A 21,491-nucleotide genomic window follows, 5' to 3' on the forward strand; every position below is an offset into this window, starting at 1 on the left:
ATAAATACGGCCTGACAAACTAGTTCAATTTTTAGAAAAGAGGGAGGGAGCAACAGGGCTGGGAGCACGTGTGCTTCTGGCAGGCATCTCACGGGCAGAGCAGGGTGCGACACAGCACTCTGTTAACATGCCTCCAATCTTTTGCATTATTTCAAGCAGGAGACTTCCACTGAGGGATTTCTGCCTGGGCAGGATAATAACACTTGGCCTTCCCAGTTGCAAGATATGGAAATTATAACAGTAGCAAGCGCGTGTGTTTGTAGAGGGTGCCAAGAGCTTCCCAGCTTGGAAACCTCCTGCTGCCGCAGCGTTTGTACCATGGAGAAGGTTGAATCTCATCGCCCAGGATGCTTGAGAAGAGCTGGCTGGCATTACTGAGAACCTGCGCTGCCCTCATTGCATTCCCAGCAGTGTGTCGGTGCCGTGGTACAGGGGAACGCACTGCACGCCCCCGCCAGCACCCCGCGCGCTCAGCCCATTCGTCAGCGCCACGGCGGAGAATAAATATTTATAAACGGCTTGTCAGCTCTAATGTGATAAATTATCTCCAGTCATCACAGAGGTGGCTCAAGATGTGTTAAGCCAGTTCTAAACATTTGGTTAAGAAAACGCCTGAGAGGGAACAGGACTGGGGAGAGCAGGAAAAAAATGCCTGCTGCAAGAAGACCTCACAGTGAAGGACAAAACATCTTCCAGTCTGACTTTGCACGGTGCTTCTTGCCCCTGGTTTGTGAAGTGTAAGTAACCTGCTGAAGTACATTAAAACTCTCTTGACTAACCCCAGTTTATTGTAAATATTACAGCAAATCCATTGTAAACAGCAGCAAGAGGCTTTTGGGAACCCATTAATCAAAATAAACTGCTCTGGAAAATGCCTCTGCTCAGCTTGTTTAACTAGTGCTGCAGCTCCATACTGCATAGCTGATTTCAAAATATACAATTTATTGCCTTGGATGTCTTTGCTCAGAGCTAAATCTAAATTCCTCTGGGTACTTTAACATACAGTTAATCAAAGCACAATGCCACCCCTATCATATTTACAATCTGGCAGGCAATTAGTCAATAATAAATAAAATGCATTGGAAAGACAAATGATATTACTGTGTATGTATCAATGGGCTTATAGGCTCAAAAGATTTATCAGTACCACTGGAGAGAATAAATATTTATAAATGGATGTGTCACTCATAAAGTGATAAACTATCTCCAGTCATCACATGAAGAATGCATATTTTCAAGTTGACATACTTTATTATCTACCTAATCATTTTTCAAAAGGTGTTTTTCAACTTTATTAGCCATACTTAACAACTGGAGGAACTTATTATCATCATCACAAATGTACTTATTATCATCATCACAAATGTACAAATTGAGGTTGTACAGCAAAGCACTGCTCACGATTTGGACTACAGGTTGTAAAAAGAGAATATATTTTCTTTCTTCTTTGTTATCCTTTGGCCACAAATGAGTACCAAAAGTCCTGAAAACTCTATTTCTGTGAGTAGAAAAACTTAAAAAAAAATAAAAATTAAAAAAAGTCTTCCCTGAATAAAAAATTTCAACAGTCAGAATGTTTAAAATCCAAATGCCATTGATATGCAGATATTTGAAACCCATCAGGACTCAAAACATTTTGATTAGCTCTACCACAGTTTAATACTGCGAGGGAGCAGGATTTGAAACACGGGTACAAACAAATCTTTTCTACGATTCTTTTCTCACCACCTCCAGGAATAGGAGTCCTCATACCCAGTTCTGCTGAATTAAATGAGTGACTTGCAGTGTCAGAACTAAGTATGTGTTTTAAAACCTACCAATTTTTTGTATAAATATTTAAACAGGAGTGCTTTTTAGCAAAGTAGCTTGTGTTAGCAAAAGTGTGAATGAAGTTATATTTGTATAAAATGTTTACACTATAGCTGTATTTGCGGAGAAGATTTAAGCCAATATAACTGCACCCACACTTAGAAGCGTTCACAGAAATAGCACAGAAAAGAGTAATTCTTTTCTGCTTACATCCTCACAAACAGATCATTAGCTACTGATTAACTCGACCATATTTATTTATAGAACTCTGATTTTCATTTTATACTATTTTATTTTATTGACTGAACAGCTAAAGGTATATATATTATAAAATATCTATGCAACAGTTTTAAGACCATGAGTAGCCCAATATCTGAGGTTTAGCTGAGAAGAGACAGGCAGGATCTGAATTCATGAATTAGCCCAGCAAGGTGCTGCAGCACCGCCAGGACAGATGTTTGCATGTTTGCCTGTGTGCTCTGATGCTGCACCTCTGGGTTTTCCTGCCTCAGGGGATGGAGCTCTGCTTGGCTTGCACATTGAAACTTGTGAGTAAGCAAGGGAAACTGGATATTCTCCACATCTGCGGGTCTGCCATGCCAGTTAGACCTGATAAAATTTTAAGTGCTCCCTTGAATGAAGTTTTTTAAATGCTGCTGTTGTTATCCCACTCATTTTACATTTGAGTTTGGCAGCAGATGCCATTAGTAAACATTCAGTGTCAACAATGTCATGATGTTGCTCTTAGAGCTGTGTCAAGTACCGTAGCATGATCTTGTTGCATTTAAAATTAACCACAGTAGTAAGGCTGTGCCAATTCCTCACATTAGATACAGAATCGAGCCAGTAAATGTGTCAGGTGCACAGAGCGTGGTTCAAGAATAAACAAGCGACAAATGAAGCTCCATTCTTGTGTTGCTTATTCCTTTGTGCCACGTCTTGTCATGCAAATTAATTGTTAGAGAAAAAGCCTTTCTTGTGCTCCTGTCGTACTGAAAAACTCTATTTGTGCAAGAGAAACCAGAGATAGTAGCTAGCTAAATGCCTGTGGACCTCTGGGAGAACTATGAGACAGCCACTTAGAACCTGGTTTTCAACTTCTCATTCATTATTCTCAAATTAACTTTGGAGGCAGGACAAGGAGTTCAGCTAAACCATGCAGATTTGTTTATCTAGGGAAAAAAAAGAAAAACATTTTAGAAGCACGTTGCCCAGGCCATGCCAGTTAACAGGCCTCTGTTCAAATGCGCCTTTTTTCCTGATGCAGTCACAGAGTTTTTCTCTGCAAATCATTTCTCAGTGTAAATCTTCAGCTTCTTGGAAACCACATGACTGATGGTCCTCAACGCTCAAGCTCCAAATAATCTATTGCACTTTAGCTGCAGAGTTGCCCACTCAGCATTATACACAGCTCTCTTTTGCACCACTTGTTTTACGAGGTATAATACCAGTTTTACATCCTTCTTAGCTGAGGCTCTGACAGTTTTTTTCCTCTATGATTCAGACTGGGGAAAAAGAAATGCATTTGGTGAATTGAGAAATGCTCATGTTAGACTGTTTTCACCTTGCTTATTCACATACAGACAGAAAAGACTTAGGATGGAAACCCCGAAATGTGTGTGCAGGAGAGCTGCGGCAGAGGCCTGGTGCACTGAAAACACAGCAGTTGGCCCAGGCTCACCCAGACCTGGCCCAGGACCCAGGGCTGCCACCTGCAGCACCACCCAGTACCAGTGGAGCACCAGCTGGCTGCAGCACTTTGAAGGTCCTGAGCAAGCATGACATTCACCACCGACTTTTTTCAGTTTGCCTGGAAGTTTCTATCAAAACACCTCTCTCAATAAGTGGGGCAGGTAGCGATTCCTACACCCCACTTCTCAGCAAGCACCACGCTTCCCAGGTACGTGCACGGCTCCATGCAGGGGAGCAAGGCGCCTTCCAGGAGCGCAGCACCAGGTGCACACGCCATGCCTCGCTTCTCTTCCAGCCTGGGCTCACTGCTGCTGCGTGAGCTCCTGCCAGCACCTTCCCCAGGGACTGCCCTGGGGCTTGCTCTTCTGCAGCACCCATGCCAGACACCAGCCCTGGCTCTTCCCCACTTCCCTCCAATGCTGGGAGTGAGCACTGCTCACCGTGCTCCTTGCTGCACTGCAGCCAGCTGAAGGCACCCAGTCCCTAGGATGCTGCTAGCTTGTGAACAAACTTTAAAAAGCTGTGCCTCAGCACCACATGGAAGAAGTTGTGCTCCAAAGCAAAGACAGGTTCCCCAAGGACACACTGTGCTCAGAACCAAAGGCAGATTCCCAAGGGATGCACACAGCAACACCAGCCTAAATCACTCAGGAAAAAAGTCCTCCCTGGGCCTGCCCATATCTCAGCTTTTTCTTGGGCAAAAAAAGCAGATAGCAGAGCAGCCTGGAATCAGACTTCTGTTCTTCACTCTTACTGTTTCCAGTAGATGCACACAAGCATTACTTTTAAACAAATAACCTCCTCCCCCTCCCTCTGAAGTAGGAGCAGCACTGGCAGGGAGGAGACAGCAGGCTGGGTGCTGGTGCTGTGGGCGAAGGGCAGCTGCAGCCCTGCTGCCATGTGCCCACTGCAGGACATCCTACAGCAAGGCCAGACAATCACACACGGGGCTGGGATTTTGTTTGTAACGAGGGGTTTGGCAAGTCCAGCCACCTTAAGAGCTTCTGGGGAAGAAAAAAAAAAAAGAAAGAAGAGCACAACAACACACTGCTCCTGTTTCATAAGCATGCCAGAGACCATTTCTTGTGAATAACGCCTCTTACGCAACCCGGGCACCATTACATCAGCGACCAGAAAAACTGCCATGGCAGGGTCACCCCTGTGCCAGCAGGCACAGCCTTGCTTCGCGCAGCCAGGGCGAGGTCTGCGAGCTGCCTGACCCACTGGGGGTTGCTAGGACAGAGGGCTTGAGCAGAGCTCACAGCACCGAGGAGTGGTAACGGAAAGTGCTGGGGGCAAAATGATGTTAAATCTTTGAAATCGGCAAGCTTTGCCACCAAAATATTTCCAAGAGACAGCTGGTGACCTGCAATGGATCGCCTAGGTACCTATAGCAAAGCCAAGGGACGAGGAGCTTCCGCGGGTGGGGAGAAGCAGGAGGCAGGGCTGCTGGCACTGCAAAAGGCTGCTGGGCTGCTTAGGGACAGACAGGGCCCAGATGGAGAGATGATTCCTCAGTTAAGGACTTCTCAGCAGAAGACAGGTGTTGAATAAGATGGTGTCAAGATTGAGAAGGACGTCTGAAGGAGCTAATTCCTTGCAGCAGCATGCTATGCAACCCTCATTTCACTTCTAGTAGGTGAACAAAATTGCAAACAGCTGGTGGATTGTTGGAAGATCTTAAAACATTCCTTTCAAAGGTACTTTATTACTTTCTTAGAAATAAATACGCATGCCATACATTCCCCCCTCTTGCAGACACAATGAACTTATATCCCAGGGACTATTTTTGTTGGTGAATTTCACATTCACTGAAGGCAAATTTCTGATCTGATCTCTCTACAGCAGCAAGACTCCATTTTATTCCCCAGCACCACCTGGTTGTTGCCCTTCCCCAGGTGAAGAAGTGCCTTCCTCCATCCACAAGGGATAGGAAGGTGCTCCCCACACAGCTGTGCTGTCAGTGTGCTCACGGCCCCTCCAGAGGCAGAGCATCCCTGCCCAGCAGGGAGCTGCCAGGGGGTTCTGAAAAGTGAGTGGAAAAAAATGATTACTTTATGCATGAGGGATTTGCTTCAAACACTGCTGTGAGGACTCCCCAGAGGTCCTAAAAGCTAAGGATAGATTTAAAAAACTGCGTTCTTGCACATGGAGGGAGGAGCTGATGACTGCAGAGTTCCATTCTTTATAGAAAAGGTAAGGAACAGAAAGGCAAAATGAAAATTTTCAGCTCACACTGTGCGCCCCACATGAACATTTTGCTATCACGTAGCTTACTGCAGCCAAAACTTACCACAGCACCTTAACCACCAGTAGGTAACAGATGGAGACAACCAAAGACACGGTGACGTGACCCTCGGCAGTGAAGGGCATGGCAACAATGGCATACAGCTGCTGGAAACACTGCGACCGGTGGGGGACACGGTACTGCGCCTTGTGCATTTTAACACACAGCTTAATTGAATTCATTACGAGAACCACATCCCCATGTTATGAATACCATACGGTATTTTGCAGCTGGGGTCATTACTCAGCTTCATCAAAAACCTGTAGTGGCTAGGAATGAGCTATAGCAATGGCACATAACTTCTCCAAGAATATAGCACAGCATATTGCTGCAGACAAGTACGTGCAAAGTCAAGAACAAAGTAGGGGGCTTCAGGTTTCTTAATTTTAATGGCAGTTTTCACCTGTCAGAAACAGAAGCTCTTTTGACTATGGATAAAACAATACTTATATAATAATTAGCAATTACAAGCCCTTAAAGTGCAAGGTCGATGCCATTAACGTACCTACAGGTGTGTATTACGTCAGTGAGAGCTCCAAGCTCAAACATTTCAGGGATCTGATGACACCTCAGAGCCGTATTGCTGCCAGTCCCCCTTGTCTTCTGCTCTCCAGAGGGCAGAGAAGGGCTGGGGGCTGGGGAACTGTCCCCCTGCTTGCAGGGATGATGCTCATTGCATGTGGCAGCTCAGGCCAGGCAGGAAAATGTTACAAGCTCCTTTACAAGGCAACAGCAATGCTTTTTTTTTTTTTGCTTTTTTTTTTTTTTCCCAACACACAGCAACTAAATACTCTTCCTTGTACTAGCTTGATAACGAGTGGCTTATATTTCCCTCTTTGTACGACATCAGTCTCTAGGGACCTCTGTTGCATTACGCACACATGCATGCATACACATTTACATCTACTAAAAAAAATCCTGCTTGAGCTACACCAGTTGAAAAATACCTTGGTCCTGCAGTAAAACTTTGTTCAGCAAGCCAAAAGACAAAACCCTGAAATTTCAACCTGGCAGATTATCCCTTTCTTTGCAGTCTTTTTCCTTTCCCTGTTTCAGAAGAACAGTGACTCCAAGCATCTTCCTTTCCTGCCTCGTGTTAGGTGAGGGTCTCTTTGGGATGCAGTCACATTTCCTTTAAGTTGAGATGGGACAAAACTGAAAAAATCTGGAAGTTTGGCAGTGGTTAGATCTGAAGCTTTAAGCTGAGACACTCTGAAGACTGAGAAAAGGAAATTTCACAGAATAGGAGCCACAAAATATATATATATATATCTGTAATCAGACTAATTTGATAACCGATTTGTTCCAGCCACGCTCTCACCCTTGCTTTTGAAATGAATGTTCTTTGGAGACAAGTGTCAGAGCACGGGGCTGCAGTGTGAAATCCATTGCGAGCAGAGCCACCAGATGTGTTTGCTTTATGGACTTCGGATTTCCTGAGCCTCTCGCTTGAAAGCATGTGTCTGTTACTTGAGATCAGGAGCAGCGCATTTAGTGGCTAATGACCAAATCAGAGTTACTTCTTGAGAAGTTTCGGCAGATTAGGTTATTTATAGTGGATTACATGCCCAATTCAAGCAGCTTGAAATTTTCCAACAGTTACTTGGTTCACAGACTCACTACTTAGATGCAAAATAATCTAATATGGCTATCATTTTTAGGTATAAAAAGTCCATAATGTACCAAAACATGTCTTTTGTGAAAGTCTTATAGACAAGCCCATGAGATGCATTAAGCTCTAGAAACACAAATTTCTGTAAATGCAAACTGGGAAATTATCTGTTTGAGGCAAATCCTAAATCCCTAAGCCAAACATGTGCATCTGTAAAAGCTTGGTTTATATGGTCGTAAAACTCTTGTAGGAAGCGTACAGTCTTTGACCTATAAAGAAGGCTGGAAAGAGGAAGCCCACACCGATTGTGCATTCAGCGTGTGAGATGGTGAGCAACATTCTTATCTGCTGACTTCCCCATGAAACGGTTTTAGCGTCGCACCAAGCAGCACTGCATATGTGTCCTTATTTATAGAACTTGCTGGAATTTCTATCATACCACGGTTTAAAGTCAGTATTTTAGTTCTCAACGACTCTTGCTCACACCACACGCGCTCTCCTGGGGCTCACAGCCCCGCATCCAGGGAATTTCATCCCCACCTTCCCAAACCTCTCTCACCTCCTTCCCGTTTTGAAAACCATTCCCACCCCAAAAAAGCAACGGCCCGGGCAATGCTGCTACTTTTACAGCTTATCTGAGAGCACAGCACAAAGGCAGGCCACAAATTTCTGAAGCAACCTCGGTGTAAATTGATGACCAGGCAATAAACCTGTCTGTAGATAAGTAGAGCAGTTTGCATATGCTTTTGTGCATGCACCTGCCTGTTCTGCGAGTCATCACTCATTTCACAGCTCATTTCGCTGACTGCGGTCTACAGGTTTTATCTTTTTAATTGGGCAAACAATACACACCTTGTCTTTGCACATAAAGTCCAGTGCTAACGTGCATGACTCCTACAGGTTTTTTTTCAATCAGCTCTTAGTAATAAGGTACATGCTGTACTTTTAAGGTGGATGCGCTCCCTTTTTCGCCCGTTCCCTATCTGCAGTGCAAACACTCGAGTTTCTGCAAATATTTTGATTCTGTCTGAAGGAAATCTTCAGAAGCTGATGTCTGTGTCCCTTACAGCCCCGGGGAAGACTCCCTTCGATGTCAAGTGGCTTTGGGACATACCCAACAAGGCCAAAAACACAAGACCAGAAGTGTGAGCCCCACTTCACCTCCAAGGACCCTGGAGCAGATGAAGAGCAGCAGCAATGCAGCAGTTACCCTGCTTCAATAGGAGTCTCTGGGAAGTGACTGTGGGATTAAATACACAAACAGGGCACGGCCCAGAGGCAGGGACAGCTCAGCACACATCAGCCACAGAGGGGACAGACCCCATAAGTGCTGGGCCATAGGGGAACAGCTCGAACACCACACATGCACCCCACACTCTGCAGCATGATTAGTTCTTGGCGAAGGCACGCCAAATTAAGGGGGGGAAAGTGCTGCCTTTGTTCTGGGATGCAAATGAGCATCTTTTTTAGAAGCTGAGAAAGAGCCCCAACTAACAAAAATTGCACATTGACTGAAATAAGCCAGGCTGCCTTTCAGATGTAGACTTCAGACGGAAAATGAAACATATCAAAGTGTCTGATTTGACGTGGCTTGCAGCTGCAAGGCAAAGCGACTGTCCCATTTTTTTCCCCCGAGGCGAACACTCAAGATTTTCTTGATCTTATCGTTGTCTTTCTATAAGTCTTTGAAAACCATCTGTAGAGATTCATAAAGGGTATTTGTGTTTTAAGTAAACTGCAGAAGTGATCTATACTGAACAGATGGAAACAAATCAAAAAGCTTAACAGGATGCAGAAAAACAGCAACACTTAGAAAAATACTGGATATGAATGAGTAGGCAGGTTGCCTACCATTTTTATTACATTCAGGGTGCCATCTATTACCCCTCATCCTCTCTGCCGCTGGCTTGGTCAGCGCTCACTGATATCCTCCCTCCTGTCCTCATCCACAGGCTGCAGAACACTCCCCAGCCATACTCATTCCTCCAAAGGACCGTGGCTTGGTTGGGATCGTCCTGCTCGTGGTCAGCACCTGAGCATAACACAGCTGGTTCCAAAATACTGCCTGGGACAGCAGGGGGCTGGCATTTTTCACTGCTTCCCAAGACACTTCCAAGCAGATGCAGTGGGGGAGAAGAGTGCTACCGATCAATCTCAGCCCTGCTCTGCGAGCTTGTTTGCGTGTTCAGGGCGGTGTTTTTCTGCCACACCATTTCAAGGAAGCACCAGACTGTTTCCTCAGTAACATCTTTTCATAGAAGACACATTAAGGTACAAAACGCATGTTCCTGGAGTGAGTGGGTGTTAATGGGACTTCCTGAGTATACTAACAAAAGCAACAGAGAAAGAGAAAAAAGCTTTTTCCTGTGTTTCAGCCATTTCCCCTGTTGTCAGCAAGGCCCTGCATCTTCTGCTCTCTCTGCATTACTCAGGCTCCTACAACATCTGCCCAATTTCAGACCAGCCACTGCAACCCTGAGCAAAAACTGCTCTTTGTCACACCTTCACTGCAAAGACTTTGTGTACCAGCACGGGTCTGCTAAATCCTGCTGGGATGCAGACAGGGAAGGGACCTGTGGGTCTGCAGAGCCCAGTCCCTGCCAACAGCAGGTATAATCCCCCCCATAAATTTATCAGCCTCCATCATAAAACCCCACAGGCTCCACACATGCTCAGCCACAATGTTACCATGCAGCTGCTTCATAACCCACCCCTCTGGTCATAGCAATACCTGTTTTATTTCCAGCTTACATTCATTAATGGTGAGCTTGTACCTTTTCTTCTCCCCCAGAGGTTAAGGTAAATCCCACGTGGGAGACCTGGGAAGGTCTCTCAGGGATGGTTTCCCAGCAGAAAACTGCTGGAGTTACATCAAAGCACGACTGCTTTGTTTCTGTAGGATGTTACATGACAGAAGTTCAAGATAAATGTGTGTTTCCATTGAGCTACTTAATTTATTATGAAGACAGAGGTTCTGCCTTAAGCATCCCGGGAGGAGGTGATGTTATCCTGCAGCCCTGGCTCTCCCCCAGGAAGGACACTAGGGATGGACACCAGGGACAGCCCTGGCCCTTCAGACTGGGTCCATGCTGTGCTTGGGGTACCCAGACACTCTTGTGACAAAAAGGGCACAAGAAAAGACCACTTCAGATGAAGAAAAGATGGGGCATGCTCTGACCCAGGCACAGATGGGGCTGCAGGGCTCCAGCATTAGCAGCTGCAGGGACAGACTGATGCGTAGGCATCTGTGATGGGGAAGGCCCCTCAGCCCACCACATGTACTCAGTGACCTCCAGGGAAATCTCTGTGGTGCATCAGGCATCATTTCTCACCAGTTTCCTGAGCTGTCACACTAGGAAACAAAGCACATCTTCGTGTTTCTGTGTCCCTCCCATCGGGGCTCACTGCCTTCTCCAGAGAGGAACAGGCAAAGGCTGACTTCCACCCCTGCCCAACAGACTACACTCATGAGACCGTGTACTGGTGACATCTTGGGACACTGTCAGGCTCCTTTTCCCCCTGACCTGGATCTTAGCCATCTCCCAGCTCTGCCCCTGAGCAGAGCACGAGGTGTCCCACGCTGCAGCCCCACTGGACCTTTGGTATTTGGATCCATGCGAGTGAAGATTCACACTTCTTTCCACCTACCAGCCTCGAGAGCCTTGTACTCAAAAATAGAGGCAATACTGTGACTGGTATTTTTAGAAAGGGAATGCATATGTAAATTATTCCCCTGAAAATGTCTCTGTGCGTCAGACTCTCCCCTGACTCAGAGAACATCCCTTCTCTTTTCCTCAAGTACGCACTGCGCACAGCGGAGCTGAACATCTCGGGGAGTCTGGCAGCCACGAAGGTTGCCGCAGAAGTGATTCATCTCCCACATCTTTCACAGCTTCGGGAAGCGGTGCGAATTCCTCTGCCCCCGGCCCCGGCTGCTCGAGAGCTCCTCGACTTCTCTCTGTTCACGGCCTCACACAGGTGCAGTGAGGAGCAAGGAGCGGCGCTGCTTCCCTCACCCCCGCGTCCCAGCCTCTGCTGCTGAGCCTGCGGTCCAAACACCTCCTGATGGAGGCCCAGAGGCCATGGCACGATGTGGCTGAGCAGCAGTGAGGAGCCCCAGCAGCCTCCCTCATGGACCACCCTCGCTTCAAGACCAGTGCCATGCACTGAGCTGGGGAATTCAGCCAGCAGGCATCTCACTGCTGCCCTCCACTTTGGGAAGTAAACAGCCCCGTCCCCAGCGCTGCGTTCGATCGCTGTCCAGAAGCTATTAGGAAGCTAATTAAAATGAATAGATCACTTAAGCATTCAGAGTTCATATCACATTAATTCAGCAGTGTGAGATACAGAGAGAAAGACAACGGCTGCAGAAAAGGCCAAGGACGATACGGCAGTGTTCCTTGGTGTAGGCTTTTTTCACCCTTTTCTTGTAATGCAAAAGATAAGCCTGTCTCCTGCCTTATCTAGATACATTTGTAAAGATTAAAAACATGCTTCTTTTCCTTTGCATTCTGCTGTAAATGATTATCCTGTGGTGTCATTAAGTAGGGCGCTCTGCCAGCCTTAGGGCTCTGATTTAAGCCATAAAAATGGGGAAATTGGGAGTGAAACCTGCAGCTGCCTGCACGTGACCAGCCAGGACCCTGCCACCCCTGTCCTCGCAGGCAGTGAGCAGCAACACAGCCAGAAAAAAGCTGGCTGCAGAAAAAGCTGGCTGCAATGCCTGCACCAAGATGGGGAAAGAAAGAGTTTTCTTGCTTATTTGCATTATTTGGGAGTAGGGCCAACAGCAGCTGTGCAATGGGGTAGCTCCCAGCTTGGACAGCTCGGTGATCTTACACCCAAAAGCCAACTTGTGCAAAGCTACCAGATGGGAGCTGCAGTCTGCAAAGCTGTGGGCAGCATGCAAGGAGGTGGTCCCATGGAGAAACCCCAGTCCCCATGAATATACCCAAAACCCCGCTCAGCTAGAGCGATGGGATAATCAAGTCAGATAGCTCAGAGGATGGGAAATGGGATTACACACTGTAAAAAACACTCCGAAGATTAGCTGTTGGGTATCCTCAGGGCCATCCCTGCAATCTACAAGACCTGGATTTTCTCTGCCACAAAGATCTGTTTGCAATGGTACGACATGGAGCATACAAAGAAAATCCAGTAGCGCCTGCGATGCAGCTGCCCACCTCTCACCGAAGGCTTTATGTCGCCGTATCACTGCAAAGTCCCATGCTTCGTGTCTCTTTTTAAATCTGACACTGCAGGCAGTGTCAGATTTAAGGTTTTAGGTTTGTCAGATTTTAGGTTTTAGGTCAGATTTAAGATTTTAGGTTTTCTGTTGTTACCTGAAAACATTCTTGGGTCAGAGAAACTCAGCTATAGGCAGCCTGCTGGAAAACCATCTATGTTTGTACCCTGAAAGCCTGTGGTCATTGTCTTACCTTTTGGAGCTCTTTAGCTTAAGAAAACCTAACCTAAGGAAATGCATTGCTTTGTCACATTCCAGAACAACACAAATTAATGTATTGGTATTAAAAGACCATGAAAAATGGGGTTAATTACAGAAACGATGACCCTTACATAGAGCAGCTCAACCATGGGCTGCTATAATACATCACAACATTAGGAAGAGCCACTTACTGACACAAAACAGCAAATAATAAATAATAAATAATAAATCTATCAACCTAAATTGAACCTTGTGTAATGTCCTGACATAACATAGATTAATTTGCCTAATCCATCATTTGTTAATCCTTCATGCCCAAGCAATGCATGTAAGTGCTCCAACAGCGACATCGGTGTCTATTCATACAGCCATGGTGACCCATGTGCAGTTATCCAGAAGACCATCAACCCAATCTCCCACCCTTCACAAGTACTGCCAAAATACAGTCAGCATTACAGTATTCCACAAGTAGAGGCTGGATTACACAGAGAAGATGATCACTGCTCTTGGATTAACCAGGTTGCAGCAAAAGTGCTGCTCCTGGGGCCACCCGAGGGGTTCAATTGCTGGATACGGGATGTACGAGCTCACATGGGTCAGCTGCTGAGAAGTGGAACATCCCATCTTCTGGCTTTAAGAAGCCAGGAAAATAATGATCATGGTTTTATATCATCAGTAACTAAGACAATTAGACTAGACTAAGCATACTGTTTGCATTATATAAATAATAAATGCTAATATTCAGTGTTAAAGGAAACGAGCTGTAAGACATACTAGTAGATTTATACAGTGAAGCTCAATGCAACAAAGCTTGTGCATTATAGTGTGGCCCTTGATAAAAGGAGTAAATTATGAGGGTTTTTTAGGTTCTAAGTGTATTTTATCCTGGGGCTGTTTGGGGTTTTATGGCTGTATGAGAACTAAAGCTCAAAACAGCAGACCTGGGGAGCCATGGGTGATGACAGAGCAGAGGCAGATATGCCCCCCTTGCCAGAAGCATCAGAAGTTGGCAATGCATTTTCGTGGCCACTGAACGCAAAATGGTCCCGGAATAGCCACTGGCATTGAAGAACAATGGCAAACTCACAGCTTTCTGCAGGAACCAGGAGCTGCTGCATCAGTCTCAGCCGTGGCCGGTTCTGCCCAAGCCAGGAGGTGAAGGAGCGATCTCAAAACCGGCACTGAGCTCCACTGCAGGAGAGCTCTGAGCAATGGGCAGGGAGAAAACATTTCCTGGGAGCCCTGTGAGTGCCCATTTCACTCCAGCCGCTTATAATGAGCACCTAAAAGCTCTTACAGGAAATTTATTTTCCTCTGGTACCATGGCACACTTTGGATGGACCTTATCAGAGTGAGCTTGAAAAGCCAGGACAATGCACTTCCTGCCGGAACTGGGACATTGCTTTAGTCCACCTTATTTAGGGACCAAAGCAGAGGCTCTGGGGCAGTTGTCGGGTTGTCCCTGCTCCCATCTGATGCTGTTGCTGGCTGCACTCCCTCACAGGGCTGCACTGGGCTAACACATCCTCTTGGCATGTCCCCTTCTACCCTCCCAAAATGCAGCAAGAGCAAGGCAAGCCCCTCAGCTGGACATACTGGCAGCACCCTAATGCCTCGTCTCAGCAGGAAGAGCAGCCAGCCCCTTCTGATGAACTTGCTCATGCACCCTCTCTACCCAGATCCACCCAAACTCCCAGACTGGGGTAAAACTTTGCAGAAGATTCTCCAATTATTAAAAAAATGCAGCAACTTTTCCCCAGTTCATACCGAGTGACAAGTTCTGCAGCAGCAGCACCTAAAATACTCCCTTATTAAAGCCATTATTAGATACAAGAAGCATGTCTACTCCCACACGAGAGCTGGAAACCCATGCCTAATTTTAAAGTGAAAGCCAAGAAGCAAACAATGGAAATAATATTTTCCCTCCCCAAACAGATTACTCAAGTTGTTTCTCACTGCTATTGTCAAACCTAATTATTGTGTTCCTTGCAGCACTGCTTGCGTTCGCTCTAATTGTCAAGTGACACACAAGTGACAGCGCCAGAGCTGCCACCAGACCCCACAGCCCTTCTGCACCCAGAATGAGCCCCCAGGCCCTGCTCAGCCGGCACCTCACTGAGCAGAGAGGTGCAAGGGGGCCAGGATAACATATCCCCAGGTCACTATCCAGATACTAATTCAGAAATCCCAGTCCATTTTCTCCAGCCATCCCTTTACCCAGAAGAGCCCGACCAAATAACGCACCAACACACTCAAGCATTATATACGGTTATCGCTGTATAAGTGAGTGTCGTCACATTTAAATCACAATCTGGTCTGGCTTGGAGGTCAGCCCTGCTTTGAGCAGGAGGTTGGACTCCATGACCTTCAGAGGTCCCTTACAACCTAAATTATTTGGTGATTTGGTGACTGCTTTCCTTGACAGAAGTTTTCCATCTGCATCCGCCACCCTCTAACAGAAGTTACTTATTGCAAGACACGAGAAAAAAGGTTTAATAACAGGTACCTGCCACTTTGAGGATGCTTTGGATTCAAAGTCTAAGGGAGGTAAATACATTTAAGAGGGACTGCAGCCTTTAAAGGCACACACACGATACAATCCTGTAGCATTCAGCACAATGCCTGCACCCGGCTCCAGCACGGGCACGACTGCTTTTGTATACACAGCTATTTGATTTTGTAATGGCATCCAATTACCTTTCATAGCATGGGAGACAGGCTTAAATGCACTATTGTATCTTTTTCTCCAGCTGCTAACGTCCAGCTTTGCTTGCTGGAATCAGCACCCAGCCCTCCCTTCCCTGGGCACCACACAGCCCCAGCAGCTGCCCTGGAGGCAGAAGGGAGCCCAAGCACAAAGCGATTATCCCCTATTGATAGACATATTGATAAAGGGCCAGGGCATCACCGTGGTGCAGACTGCGCCTTGCCAAGGCACCCCAGGAGCTAAATCCTGGGGAGCAAAGCGGCCCCACCTGCACCAGGCATGAAAACAGCCCGGCTGCTGTGAGGATCAAGTCACGTTTGTGTCGTGCTCTGATGTTCCCAGGTGGAAGGAGCTCTAACGGCGCGGTGGAGTGTTGTTTTTACACAAGATTTATCAGCACGGTTAACACACCGCCACAGAGCTGCTAGTCGAGCATGCCCTGAATGCTAATAGGGGCACACAAGATAGGCTGCTGCTGCTGCAGGTACACGCAAATGCTCACCTTCAAAGAGCTCTGTGAATGGGAGCACAGCGAGCCTCACCTCTGCCTCTCAAGGGAGAGCTCAGCTCCGCTTGGCCAGGACAGGTTGGAGGTGCACAGGTCACTAACAGGCGCTGCAGATGGGCTTGTGAGGGCAAGGCTTCAAAAGGGATTTAAGTGTCTTATTTCTCACAGACCTTTGTATGGGACTTATGTGTTGTACTGCCTGGGGGAGACATCATACTTAAGCGCTCGAGACTTTTGTGGGTGAGGATGTATCTTATCTTGTGCAGAGTGGTTTCTCAATATTTAACAGGATGAGCTGCTCTATAAAAGAGTTCCAAAACAGAAGCTTTGTCAAATTTCAGCAGAGACACATCAATGAACCCCCACTGATGTCCTAGGGAGATCAAACAGGAGGCTAGAAAAATACAGGGGAAACCATCTGGAATCCTTCAGGGGAAAAGTAGCAAAATATCATAGGACAAAAAAAAAGCTTGATGGGGTATCAGGAGATCATCCTCTCTGCTCCTCAACATTTAAAAAAAATCACTTCAGCATCTTCTTTTAGAAGTCACAGACTATCTTGTGCACTGTTGGCATGATCGTGTCATTTGCAAATCTTTCCAGTATTTGAATTAATACTATTTTTTCTCCTCCTAGTTCTTTGTTCGTTCTCCTACATGATTTATCTCTTTCCTGGTTGTCTTACATGCCACCCTGTGTTGTCTTGTGAAGGCTCATGGACTACTAGTGAGGTCTCACCTTCCAAAATCATGTGCTATGTCCAAGCCACCCACACCAGACCAAGACAAAATGCCTTCAGCATCCTGCCCATCACCTTCCCGCAGCTCAGCAGCTCCCCAGCTCCACGCTGCCATGGATCGTGAGCCTCACCTCAGCAGTCACTGTTAACAGGCACCCTCTGACATGGCCTGGTTATATGCTTTTAAAAATAGAACAACCCTTAATATATCCCTTGTCAAAATATACCCAGACTCATCCCAGCTTTGCCTGGAAGAAAAGTAACAAAAGTAAATAGACCTCACTAGGTTTGCAGAGAGAGATCTCATGGAAATATCAGAGCCCTCCCCAGATCTCTGCAGACAGCATATTTTACACATCCAACTGTGCTGTCAGACAGAAAAGCCCAGCAATTCAAATAAATACTACGTCTCTAATCCTTCCAGCTTATTACCCTGCCCCAATATGACTGCCTCCTGAGCTACCCTGTCCTGTGGGAAAGGCTTATTGCCACCGGACACGAGCCAAGGCGGTCTGAGCAGCCCCTGCACAAAGCCCTCCTGGCCTCACCCAGAGCCAACCCCACCTGCCCCACACCACAGCACAGGACTAGAGGTACCAAACCCTGCACCCACCAGCACACACATCCCTTGGGATGACAGCAAGGGGGGATTTTCACATCTGGGCAGGCATAGGCAGGTTTTCCCATGCCTTTCTCACACCCAGCCCATCCAAACTCCTTTCTGAACCGCTGGCACAGAGATCCTGCGTGGCTCGTGTATGCAACTAATGCACAGAAGTCTGTTTTTTGTTTAAATAGCTGTGAAAAGCACTGTGTGTGTTTTACCCAGAGATATATTACACTTGATTAGGCGGTGCGCTGGAGCGCGAATGGTACAACAGGAGACGGACGTGCTTAACTAGCGGTTTCAGCCTGCGCGCCGGTATCGGGAGGTCAAGGGAAAGATTAACTATATCTGACTGCCGTGTCAAAACACTCAATTGGAGCATTTATAAACCCACAGAACTAGTTGCCTCAGTCGGTGGAGCAGATTTATTTCCTTCTGCATAGCTGCCTCGAAGCAAACCAGGGCAGTTGCCTGGCCCTTCTTGGCTTTCGGCTCCTTGCAAAGGGCAAGGAGAGCCAAAACACCCAGATCGAGCCACGCAGACTTCAACAGCTGGCTAGTATCTCCAGCCAAAAGGGAAATGTGGGGGGAAAGCCAGTGATTTTCAGTCACTTCCAGTTACGGTTGATCACAGGCAGGTACGCTTCAGCTCAGGAAGTAGCCCAAGTCTCATTTTAATAGAGAAAAATTAATGTTTCCCTGCTTCTCAACAGGTGTGACGTACATAAAGCTTTTCTACCCACTTCTCACATTTTAGGGGAGCTTTATTATTATTATTATTAATCTATAATCCTACAGAAGATGTTTCTGCTGTCATGCAAAACAAGTTGGAGGAGATGCCTACAGGAAGCTCCCCAGAGATGCCCTCCTGTTATCAACATCAGCAGCCTTTCAGCACGCAACATAATAAAACTGCTATTAGGTTTCTGACTGTACATACACCTCTTGGGGCACAATAATCCTTTTTCACCTCGGTACAAGTGTCCAGTTAAACAAACTGAGCAATACCTGGTGTGAGCGTATGACCACAGCATGCAGCCACTGATGGCCTGTAATGAGACAACTGGGACCAACATTTTTAATTTTTTATATATATAAATATATATATATTTATATGTAACTTTATATATATAAATATATATATTTATATATTTATATGTAACTCTCTCTTTTATATATATATATATATATATAAAGAGAGAGAGAGTTACGTACTCTTCCTTATTTTCTGTGGTTTCAGAATCAAGGTTGATACTTTAAGTGTTTCAAACATGTAAGGAGCAACTTTGGGTCCAGAGGTAGGACTGGTGCAGCTGAGCAGTAGCACACCTAGAATGAATCCTGCAAACACTGCTTCCCAACCCAACCCAGCCACACAGACTCCCCAGCACAAACCAGAGGGCTCCTGCTCTCCATCCCATCGCACAATGTGGGCATGCCCACATATTGGCAGGAGACAGCAGCGGGACTTCTCCACTCCAGTCACCGGAATGTTTCTGGGTTGGGGCTGTCTGGCTAAACCAGATGCTCCATCACCCTGAGCTGTGCTGCAGGGGTGCAATTTTGTTTTTAAGCTGCACTTAGCAGCGTTCTGACTTGCAGGTTTCACTTTTTAATAGTAAACACATTTTGTAGGTGCCAGAGAACATTTCAAAGCATTTCAGTGGAGTCCTTTTTACCTTCACAGCCTGGGGGCATATACACTGAAACAACAGCTGAAATCCAATTACTGAGGAATATTCTCAAGTGCATTTCCATAGGTAATTTGTTAGTCTGTTGGAACATGCAAAGTGATTTCTCCCTACTTCTTGATGCTGTACCTCAGGCTCCTTGGTTGAAGATTTCCATCCAGTGGCATTGTCACCACCACTGAAAGGAATCCACACAGCAGCCCTTCTCTCCAGGGGGAAACCTGCCACCCAGAGCACATCCAGCACCTCCCAGGGCCCAGCCCTTACTTGTGACTTGACAAAAACCGGCAGCCAGGCATACCGAAAGCCCTGCCACTACCCAAGCTGCTCCTTGCCCAATCAGTTTGATGCATAAAGACATAAGAAGCCTAAAAGTATTTTTCCTTCAGCATCCTGTTTATTGATTTAGCAGAGAGCTGACACAGATGTACAGTTCTAGAGACAAGCTGTAATGCAATCCCTTCATCTGCTGTCACTCAGGATCATGCAAGCTGGCTGCTGCCTTAAGGCGAGGAGTGGCCACCCTGCTCATTTTGGGGCTGCTGGCCACCGCAGCCACTTGCATGGCCCTCATTAGGGAGGCACCCCCAGCCTATTGCAGGCTTAAAGCAGCTGCCAGACACCCAGGGAGAAAGCTGCAGAGCACATCATCCACCCTGTCCACGAGTCACCATCGTCACCCACCAGTGAGATACTGCTGAAAAGGGGTCTGTTTGCAGAAGGAGGGGAGGGGGAATTAAATAGGCAAAGTTTGGGTCAGAGTGACAAGGAACGTAATCAGAAAAGAGCATAGATGAAATGCAATGAGTTCTACAGATAATTCAGGGCAAATTAAAGCATCTGAAATCCTACTGAGAGCTGCTGATTCGGAATTATGAAGTTAACTTACAGCAATCATTTTCTATATGAAAGCAATTACGGATGGGTTAAAAGCTTCTGTTATTATGGATTGTGTATGGCTGCCACAGAGGGTTCAATCTCCCCAGATGAAATTTTAGCCTTCATGAAAAGCCACTATATCCTGTATGCCAAATCTTGTTCACCCATCAGAAAGTCATTGAGCATTATCCATTTTATTAACCAATGCAAATGCAAACACAGCCAGGGAGAGGTAGATAGGGAACATCCTGCTCACCAATAAGACATACACACACAAATTACCATGGTTCATTTCCCAAAATAATCACACAAGCTCAAACACACAGCTGTGATGAATGGCAAATTTCCAAGTCTTAATGCATCAGAAAGCAGAACTATTGTTTGAAGTGGTCATCTCTTCAAAGAAAGGGAAAAGTCAAGGGAAAGCGTGGGAGAAACCTGCAAGCATGGAGCCATCCCCAGGAACAGCCTGGCAGGAGATCCACCAGCCACGGTGTCACAGCCACTGGGCAGGTGACAACTGAACTCACCATCCATGGTGAGATGGAACCACACAGAGGACTTGTCCACAGCCTGTGCCCAAGGAGAGGCAGCCCACCTTCAGGCCAAGGCTTCAGGCCAAGGCAGTGGTGGAGAACACCAGCCTGTCTCGTGGCTCACCTTCACCAGCAGGAGTAAAGGGGTCAGATGGGGTCTGGTGGCACAGCCCTACCTGGGAGGGACGATCCACATCCTCTCCATCAGAGCCAGCATCCCACCAGGCTCGCTGCCTGCACCAGCCCTAGTCCCAGGTTTGCGTAGCCCACAACCAGAGCAGATGAAACCACTCATCCAAACAAACTATTATCCTGAGCCTCTTCCTTTGTTTTTCTTAATTGGGCTTTATTTCTTGTTTGGTGGTTTCTGTGCTGTTAAGCAAGTTCACAGACCTTTTGTTTCTGGAATGGCAATGAGGTTTTGGTTGAGATGTGCATGGCAATGAGCCAAGTATACAAGGGTACTTCTATTGCATACCTTCCTGGAGGAGAGTCAGAAAAGGGGAAAGAAGGGCAACCTACCACAGACCTGCTGGAAACCAAGTGCTCACACACAGGTGGTCCGTCAGTAGGTGCTATAGTGTGAATATTTGGATTCATCCTGCTGCAAAGGAGGAGACAGCAGGAGGACAAAGGGACCAGCCTGGCTCCTGGGCCAGCCCCTGACAGCTTGGTGAGGCTATCAGGGCAGGGAGGCTCTTGCTCCACACCAGCCACATTGGCAAGGGAATTAATACAAGATGGCCAGTGCAGGTCCATAATTGCTGTTAGCTACCAAGTTTTATTTATTATAACTCAGATGGTTATAATAACACGGCAGTGAACTACACAGAGTTGGAAAGACAATGAGAAAGCAAAACTTGCTGCATAACGCTTGTGAAGGAAAGCCACAGTGTTGACAGTAAGAGCTAGATGCTGGTTACAGAGGTTGAAGGCAAAAATCCTCATTGGATTCAGCAGTGCCCAGACTGAATCCTA

The sequence above is a fragment of the Aythya ferina genome, assembly GCF_964211825.1.
Source record: "Aythya ferina genome assembly, chromosome: 17".
Classification (NCBI taxonomy): domain Eukaryota; kingdom Metazoa; phylum Chordata; class Aves; order Anseriformes; family Anatidae; genus Aythya; species Aythya ferina.